The following is an 8,505-nucleotide window of genomic DNA, read 5'->3' on the forward strand; positions in this document are numbered from 1 at the left end:
GAAAAATGTTCAAGAAGTGAAAGATCACATTGAGCATCAAGAAATGAATCCAACCATATCTTGTAATACATTAGAAGAAATTACCACTCCTCAAACTATCAGGATAGAAGGACATATCAAGAAGAAAAATGTTGAAGAAGTGAAAGATCACATCGAGCATCAAGAAATCAATCCAACGATATCTTGCAATGCATTGGAAGAAATTACGACTCCACAAACTCTCAAGATAGAAGGACATATCAAGAAGAAAAAGATTCAAGTAGTGAAAGAACACATCGAGCATCAACAACAAGTTCTCCAACTTTTAAAGGATAAGACCACTTTGGTGCAGAATCGAATGAATCAACAGGTAGATCAACATCGCAATGAAAAAGGTTTTGATGTAGGTGATTGGGTATTTTTACAACTACATCTCAAGCAAGCTATTCATGAGAAGGAATTGTTGGCAATACTACATGCACTTAAGAAACAATGACCTTACCCAATGGGAAAACACTTTAAGGTAAAAATGGATCATGATAGTCTTAAATATTTTTTAGAACAAAGATTACCTTTAGAAGAACAGAAAAAATGGGTCACAAATATGTTGGGTTATGAATTTGAAATCATCTACAAAAAAGGGAAGCAAAATGTTGTTGCAAATGCACTCTTAAGAAAGGATGAGGACGTGGAATCATTATTTTGTGCTATTTCTATTATCCAACCACATTGGATAAACAAAGCAAGGATGAATGGAAGGAGGACAAACAAGTGTGGCCACTCATTCAAAATTTGCAGAATATCCTAGTTCAAACAATACTGTCAGAACTTGATGAGGAATGGAAAATCATATTGGAACCTGGAGCACTCACATAAATAAGAACCCTTCGGCTACAAAATCGATCAATTTCAAAGTATCTAATCAAGTGGAAGAACTTACCCACTGAAAATTCCACATGGGAGGACAAGAATTTTATACAGAAGCATCAAGAACTACTCAAGCATTGAGGACAACACTTTTTGAAGTAGAGGGGCATGCTAGGTCCCTATACTACTAGTGTAACCCCTTATTGTTATTAGTACAACCCCCTTATTATATTGTTGTGCCCATGTAGTCCCCATATTGCTATTATTGTGCCCCATAGAAACCCACTATTTTTATTATTATGCCCTTACATGATTATTGTTATGTCAGCTCTGATTGTATTATGACCCCTTAGACTCCTATATATAGAAAGGAGGTTTTGTCATTTGTATCATCCAAGAATTTTTCATTTGTGTAATGTAAAGGAGGTTGCCCGCTCGAAAAGGTTTATTTCTAAGGCGTTGATATATCTTTTCTATCTTTTTGTGAGCTGGTTTCATAACACCAGACCTCTCGTAGTTCCCTTTATTTCCCTCCCACCCAATCCAGATAACCTTCCTTAACTACCATAAGAAGTTCCTCATACATATATAGAGAAATACGCTCAGGATGACTCTACTTTCTGAGTCAATTTGGCCCGACAGTCTCCTTCTGCCCCAGGACCTTGCTACCTTCATACGAGGTTCAAATTTCCCTACCCTCCCTCCCTTGATAACTATCAGGTCTATCCCACTGCATGTTGATAGACTAATAACCCAAGGGATCCAAAATTCTTAATTTCTTCTTTCAACTAGGGAAACCAGAATAATTAACCAGCATTCTTCTACAGAAATCATTACTTTTCTTCTTACAATCAAAATTCATCTCAAATTTCGGTTCATTATTTACTTACCAATGCAGGGGAGGGTTGTAGGCACATACCAGGTTTTACAGGTGAAGGCCGAATGCCAGTCACCGTCCCCCACCTCTCAACACTTTCCAACTCCAACTACACGTTGTACCTCTGCTTCTTACATGAAAATGCCCATCAACCTTGCCACCTTTTCCTTTAATTTTCTCTACCACCTACCTATCCTAACTCCTAAGGTACTTGCCACATGCTTTGCTCTGCTGGCAACCTCCCTTTCCTTCGAGTGTGGACCTCAAAATGAGCACCCACTTACCTTCCATTTAATGTCTTTCATCATTTCCTTCCAACTTCTAGTTGCTCTTGTCGTCCTATATTTCCCGGTTCTCCACGTATGCTTGCCAACACCCCTACCATATGTCCTACCTCTCTTACCTCTACCAGCATGCCTGTCATATGTCCCTCCTCTCTTACCATTGGCCACCATTTCCCATCACACAATGATCGGGGGTTCTCTCCTTTTTCGTTATCTATTCTAAAGATTTCCACAAGACTACTCATTCCTTATGTTCCACTTAAGTCATTGCCCCTTATATCAAGGTTTCTACTAGCTTTCCGACATCCCTAGTTGGCTAGGCAGTTGCTGCCATGTTCCCCGATCCGCAAACATGTTTCGGAATAATATATTTTATCCTTTGTATTAGATTTCCTATATCCTGTACCAAACTTATCTTCCTACAACTTTGACTTATCTTCTCCCATCTCGTTCACTGCTGAAGTATTTTCACTATGTCTATTATTAGTCTCGACTCTCCTTCCAACTCTAGTTTCTCGTACTTTTCTCTTCAAGCTTTTTCTAGCCCCTGCTTTAATGCATAGATCTCTACTTTGTTGTTACTCGCTATTCCACAATCCATAGCATACAGTTGAATGGTGTTGCCTTGATGGTGTCATAACACCCCACCTAAACCTACATCCCCCGGATTCCCTTTAGCTGCACCATTGAAGTTAAATTTTATGAACTCTTCTTCGGGAAACACAAAAAGGGTTGGGGAATCATAGGGAGTAGGTTTTTGTTTCCATGAATTCACCATCAGCATGCTTGGATTCAAGCTTAACCTTTCCATTATACAACATTCCTGTGGAGTGGCTTCTCAATCATCTGGGTACCATTTCTCAACAAGAATCATTTCTCGAATGTTCTGAACTATCATTCCCCATAACTCTACTGTTGTTCTCTTTTCCCCTTTAAAAATTCTTCGGTTCCTTTCCTTCCTTACTGCCCAGAGAAATAATCCAAGGGATATCTGCCAGGCTCACTTCAAGATGGTATTCTGGTAAGGCTTCCTTCTCCATTTTTCCATTGTTTTTTTCGTGCTTTATTGATCCCCGTCTCTATGGTTGTATAGTTGTTCGTGATAATACCATATAACTTCATTGTAATTGCAATAATTTAATAATTGTTCCATTGATTCGGTTTTTCTTTCACATATGTAGTAGACCGATGGTCCTTGCATCCTCCTTACTTGTAATTGATCCCATGTTAGTGCTTTACCATGTAGGACAATCCATAGGAAGAAGGCTATTTTGGGACATAGTTTATCCTTCCAGAGTTGTTCCCATAAGGGTAACCCTTCATGTTGATGATGTGCTTCTTGCAGATAGTATCCTTCTTAGATAGTGAACATCCCTTTAATTCTATATCCCTACCTTATTATGTCTGGTCCTTCTGCTATCACTATTCTTAGGAACTCCATCTCCTTCTCGTAGGTTTCCCATTGAATCGACTGTAGTGCACCAGACGAGTCTTGTTTCCTCTTCCATTTTCTCTATTTTTCCCCTATATTCGTTCCCCAATAGTTTTAACCAGCTAATTTGTTGGGTTGTTTGTATGTAGGAATATATCTACTAGGTTTGGCCTACTAAATAATTTCTCTCTCTGCTACCACACCTCTTGTTAGAATCTAGCTTTGTCTCCTCCCCTGATTTCCCAGAAACTATGATTTCTTATCAGTTCTCTGTTTTCAGATGCCAAATTCCATATAGCTGACCCCTTTATGTTTTCCTGGACTCTTAATCTTCCTTTTGTCGATCTTGGCATTCCATATTTTCTCCCCCATAGTTCTTTCCACAAGTTTGTTCCTCCCTGAATCCATATCCACCATAAATTAGCCCCCATTACATAGTTTAGAATGTACATGTCTTGGAGTCCCAGCTCTCTTGCTTTGTTTGGTTTACTTAGCCAATTCCAAGATAACATTGCCCATTTTTTTACTATGTGTGGCCCTTTCCATAGGAATTTCTTGAAGATGTTGATCATTCCATGGCATACAATTTTAGGGATAACTTGGCTTGATAATTGGTATATCAGGATTGACTGAAGCACTGCTTTTAGTAGTATGACTCTACTCACCATATTTAGAGTCTTGAATGTCTAGTTCTGAAGCCTCCCTTGGATTTTTGCCAGTAGTGCTTTCCAGTTTTCCACTTTGATCGGTGTAGACTTAGTGAGATCCCCATATATTTCGAGGGGATGTTTCCTATACGAAAGCCCATTGTTCTTACTAAGAAAGCTTGAGATTGGGTTGTTGTATTAAAGAATAAGATATCCGGTTTCTCTTTGTCGATTTTTGTTCCTGGAGCATGCATGAAAGCGTGCAAGATGTCTATAAGGACTCTGGCTTCCTTGAGGGTTGTTTTCCCAAACATCACTATGTCATCAACAAACTTTTGATGTGTTAATGGTATGTCATTACCCCACATTTGCAGGCCTTTAAATTTATCTCCTTGCACCTTTAATTTTACATATCTTCCTAATCCTTCAGTTGCCAATATGAACAAGAGAGGGGACATTGGGTCTCCTTGTCTTAGCCCTATTGTTTCATTAAATGTCTCAGTCGGAGCGCCATTCAGGAGGATTGAAAACACAGGGTTTGATATCATAGAATAGATCTAGTTTATCCATCTGGGATCAAAGACTAAGGCTTTCAGGATTCCTTGGAGGTATGACCAGCCTAGTTACTTGTATGCTTTGGATGGATCTATTTTTATCATCATACCTTTGGATTTTAGGTTCTTCAGAGAGTAAATTTCCTCTTGAGCTATGACTATCCCATCCACAGTTTTCCTTCATTTTACAAAACCAGTCTGCTTTTGAGAGATTAAACTAGGGAGGATCAGTTTGAGGCGATTTACCATTATTATAGCCAGAATTTTGTATATTACATTTCATAGAGCTATGGTTCTAAACCCCTGAGGCTCTTTCGAATGGTCTTTTTGGGGATAAGAGGTAGGAAGGTGGAGCTCAAGGTCAGTTGCATCCTTTTAGGTCATCTTGACTCCTTGACTACTACTAGGATATCTTCTCCTAAAATCATCTAGGTTGCCTGAAAGAATTCTGTTGTAAAGCCATCCACACTCGGAGCTTTGTTCTTTGCTAGTGCTTTGATCACTTATTCCACTTGACTCATACTTATTTCCCTCATGAGAGCTAGGTTCTAATCCCTAATGACCAACTAATGGATATGTCGAGTAATCTTGTTTATTTCTTTTGTCCTATCTAGATTACGTTCTATCAATAAGTTTTGGAAGTGATGGACCAACAGGTTCTCCATTTCTTCCTTTTGAATAAGGTGATTTCCTTCCTGGTCTACTAAGGAAAAAATCCTGTTGCTGGGGATGTTGGATCATCACTTTGTGGAAGAATATAGTGTTCCTTCCCCCCTCTCTCAACCACTAAATTCTTGATTTTTGTTTCCACGGGATCTCTTCATACTGCCTCATTTCTTCCAACCAATTCAACAGTTCTCCTTATTCCTCCACTAGTGGTTCAGCGCAGGGAAAATTTTAAGAACCCCCCCTAAATTTATAAATATAATAAATGGGCGAATCTCCATGGTATATAGGAAAAATGAAAGGCGATTTTATCAATAATATAATATGTATATATAATTTTTTGGCGAATCTCTCACCGGGCATGGCGAATATTTTACTCAATCATAAAATCTTGTAAGATCTTGGCGAGTCTTTCACTAAATAATAAAACTTTGTAAAGTCCTAGTGAATCTTAGCATAGGCTACATGCTGGTTTAATTCCCCCATTTAAATAGGCTACATTCCAGGTGAATACCATGGGTCAATACCATGTGCCATTTTTGAGAATACCATGGGTCAATACCATGTGCCATTTTTATTTTTATTAATTCTAATATTAGGGTTAATAATGGTTTTTTGCATGGTATTAATAACAATCTAGTCCATGGTATTTGTCCCATAGTATTTTGGCCATAGGTTTCACCTAAATATAACCCATTTTTTGAGTGTTCGTAAATATAAGGTGACTTATGGAGTAAATATAAAAAAAATGTTTTATTTGTTTACCATACCTCTCGTTTATTTAGATTTTTATTAATTTACCATACCTCTTTTACAAATATGGTATTTGGCCCATAGGATTCACTTAAATAAAACCTCTTTCTTGAGCCTTCATAAATAGAACGAGGGTTATGGACTAAATATAAAAAGAGGTTTTATTTATTTACGATACGTCTAGTTTATTTATATTTTTATCTATTTACCATACCTTTTGAGTAAGTATAAAAAGACGTTTTATTTATTTACCATACCTCCACTTTACTTATTTTTTATTTTTTTACACCCTTACATGTATATAAGGTGACTTATGGAGTAAATATAAAAAATGTTTTATTTATTTACCATAACTCTCATTTATTTATATTTTTATTAATTTACCATACCTCTTTTATAAATATGGTATTTGGCCCATAGGATTCACTTAAATAAAACCTATTCTTGAAAATGGGCGAATGGAAGGTTGTAAGTCCTAATTTCAAGGGCTAAATTTACCTTTTTTACCCTCTCCCTTAAAATAAGGTGGGCTATTTGAGGTGATTTGTAAAAATGTACTATGATACAAAATATTCGCCCACTAAAAATTTAAAACCCCTTAATTTCACCAAAGGGCGAACATTCGCCCCTAAAATTATCCTTGGTTCAGTGTGACCATTTGTTATTATTTGTTGCTGCACCTTTTCATCCTTTCCTATAGAAATTCTTGTTCCTATTGTATGTTACCAAATTATTCCTTCCATTTTCTTATTTTATCTTTGATTTTTTTGAGATAGAGTTGGAATGTATGCATTTTGTTTCTTCCTTGTTTATTAATTGCTTTCCACCATTCCTTTAGTTTTCCTAGGAAGGTCAAGTCTCTCAACCATAATGCTTCAAACATGAAGGGTCTTTTGGTCTACCCTTGTTTCAAGTCCACTTCCAATCTGATCAACCAGTGGTCAGATCCCATGCATGGTAGGATGGACACCTCGTAGTATACATATATGCTAACTAAGTTTTCTATTTCCAAGAATATGTCTAATCGTGACGCTCTTTGATAGATTCCTCCTCTTTGGTTATTCCACATGTACGTTCCATTGATTGTAGGTATATCTACCAGGTGGAGCTCTTCTTGTAGATCCATAAATTGTTCCATTTCAGGTTCCTCTCTTCTAATCCCTCCTTTCTTTTCCTCCAGGGTAGTTATCAGATTGAAGTCCCCTGCAATCAACCAAATTTTTTCATCATGCATTTGGTTTAATGTCCTTATGATTTGTATAAAATTTTCCTTTTTAGTTGGAATATCCGGCCCATATACTGTTGAGATCATAAACCATTCTTTGGTCTCTATATTATGGAATCGACCGGTAAGGATTCTTTACATTCCTATCTAGTAATTTTCCTTTACCTTTGCTATGTTCCAAATGATTTCTATGGCCCCTACACTTCCTTTTGCATCCACTACAACTACTTCATATCTTGGTTTCATTCTCCTTAGAATCTCTTATAATTTCTCTCATGTTATCTTTGTTTCCTAGAGAAGCATTATTTGAGGCTTTTCCTTTTTCAACTGATCTAGTAGGTATTTTGTTTTCCCTGGCTTTTTAGGCCCCTTATTTTCCAGGATAGGACTATGTTTGGGTAACTTTGTTGAGTTGTTGGAAGACTACTCATAGTGGTACTACCCTTCCAGTTCTTACCAACATTTCTCCCATAATTTGGATCGATTCCTATATATTCCTCCTTCCTCTTTTCTTCCCTCCTTTTGTTCTATTTTGATATTCCTGGGGGTTTTCTTGTTGTATTCCCAGTTGCTTTGTGATCTCTACATGTCTTTGTCCTTGGTTGGTCATGTATTGCTAGAATGTTTCCTTGTACAGATTCTTTTGATCCTCTGGGATGAATCTTTCATCCAGGTTCTTCCATTCATTTAATAGTATTTTTAGGAATTCCTCTTCCATGCTAAACTCCTCCCCCTTGCGTGAGTCTACTTCCATTATTGTGAGATCCATTCCTACTTGTTCTTCTTTGTCTGTGAGATCTATTTGGGCTTTCCTCTTTGGTGTTGTTTTCGATTTACTTAGGCTACTTTCTTTTCCTTTGTCCTGGTAATCCATGAATTGTGCTTCATTTTCTATTTATTCTTCATCTTGCAATACCTCATATCTATTTTTACTGCTCAGTTGTGATTGATTAATGGTTTTTGGGTTATGGGATCCTTTTGGATTCCTCCTCTTGTGCTTCACTTCTTGGAACCCCTCATTCCCCTCCTGTGGGGGTTTCATTTGTTTTTCTTTTAGATCCGACCCTTCTTGATCCAACGAAATTCTTCAAATAAGCAACCATATTCATGGCACTTTCAACATTTGAATGGGATATGCTCATAGTCCAAGGTCTTTTGCTAGATTTCTTCATGATATTCTAGCTCTACTGACTTAGCGATGGGCTCTGACATATTCATATA

The sequence above is a fragment of the Pinus tabuliformis genome, chromosome J (assembly GCF_031772625.1).
Source record: "Pinus tabuliformis cultivar Carrire ecotype Pingquan chromosome J, CPIR1, whole genome shotgun sequence".
Classification (NCBI taxonomy): domain Eukaryota; kingdom Viridiplantae; phylum Streptophyta; class Pinopsida; order Pinales; family Pinaceae; genus Pinus; species Pinus tabuliformis.